This window comes from Dromaius novaehollandiae, unplaced genomic scaffold (assembly GCF_036370855.1).
Source record: "Dromaius novaehollandiae isolate bDroNov1 unplaced genomic scaffold, bDroNov1.hap1 HAP1_SCAFFOLD_116, whole genome shotgun sequence".
Taxonomy (NCBI): Eukaryota; Metazoa; Chordata; class Aves; order Casuariiformes; family Dromaiidae; genus Dromaius; species Dromaius novaehollandiae.
The window spans coordinates 135617-136990 of NW_026991501.1; the positions used below are offsets into that span (position 1 = coordinate 135617).

The 1374-nt window shown below is 77.4% G+C and overlaps 1 non-coding gene across 1 annotated transcript; it reads left to right on the top strand.

Annotated features, from left to right (window-relative positions):
* The first annotated feature begins 863 nt into the window (after nt 1-863).
* Nucleotides 864-1016, top strand: LOC135326992 (5.8S ribosomal RNA). Its single transcript, XR_010387132.1, has one exon. It is a non-coding gene; the product is annotated as a 5.8S ribosomal RNA (ribosomal RNA).
* The last annotated feature ends 358 nt before the right edge of the window (nt 1017-1374 follow it).

The window sequence follows — 1374 nt, forward strand, 5'->3', positions numbered from 1 at the left end:
TGGGTCTTCCGCCGTGGCCGCCGTCGGCGGCGCCCTACCCTACGCGCCCGCCCCGGCACTCTGCCGTCCGGGGCGCCCGCCTCGCTCTGCCCCGCCCGGCTCCGCCAGGCAGCGGGGGGGCGGTGGTGGGGCGGCGGCGGGGGCGGCCCGCCCCGCTCTCCGCGTGGAGACGGGGAGAGCGGGCGCCGTCCCCGTCCGTGCCGCCTTGCCCGCCTGCCCGCCGCCGGGCGTCTGTCCGCGGAGGGGACGGGCGAGCGCGTGGCGTCACCCGCGAGGCGGTGTGTGCGGGCGCGCGGGGGTGTGGGCGCCGCGGCGGCGGCGGCGGCGGCGGTCGAGCCGGAGGGCCGGCGAGGCGAGCGGGGAGCTGGGAAGCGCGGGGCCGGCGGGCCGCAGGCGCGCGGGCGGCGGGGCGACGCCGCTCCCGGTGGCGGCCGGGCTCTGACGCCTGGGGCGGGGGGGGGGTGGTCTGCGGGGACGGACCCCCCCCAACATCCCGAGGCAGGCGGTGTGGCCGGCCCGCCGCTCCCTGCCGGGCCAGACCGAGCCGGGCGCCTGGGCCGGACTCGAAGCGAGACAGGGTTTGTCCCCAGGTCGGGAGCGAGGGCTCCCCGCCCTTCTCGTTCGGGTTTGCCCTTCGTTTCCCCCCCCCCTTTCTCTGTGCTTGTACGGTCAGTGAGGCAAGCCCCTCTCTTTCTCTCGCTCTCTCTCTCCTTCCGTCTCTGCCGTCCCTTGCTCAGCAGCCGGCGTCGGCGTGAGGAAGGGCGGTGGGGCGGAGGAGGAGGGGGCGGAGGAGGGGGGGCCCCCCAGGGGCTGCGAAAGCTGCCCGGTCCCCCCGCGCGCGCGGCGGGGACCGAAACCGAGACAACTCTTAGCGGTGGATCACTCGGCTCGTGCGTCGATGAAGAACGCAGCTAGCTGCGAGAATTAATGTGAATTGCAGGACACATTGATCATCGACACTTCGAACGCACTTGCGGCCCCGGGTTCCTCCCGGGGCTACGCCTGTCTGAGCGTCGCTTGACGGTCAATCGTCACCCGCGCCGTGGCGTGGGCGCAGCGGCGTGCCGCCCCTCGGTGGGTGTGGGGGGGGGCGCGGTTCGGGTGCGCCCGGCCGTGCCCGCCCTCCCCTCCGAGCCCGGCGGCTGCCGCCGCGCCGCGTGGCGCGCGCGGTGTGGCGCGGCTGGGGCGCCTCGCAGGCCCGTTGCCCCGGGGAGAGGGGGGGTGCTCTCCTTCCCCTCCCCGCGCGGCCGGGCCTTCGTCCCCCTAAGTGCAGACTCGGGAAACCCCCGCTCCCGGAGCGCCCGCGTCGCGGACTTCGTCCCGCCGGGCCCCCAGATCGGGTCGGTCGCGGTGGCCCGGCGCCCGGCGCCGCCC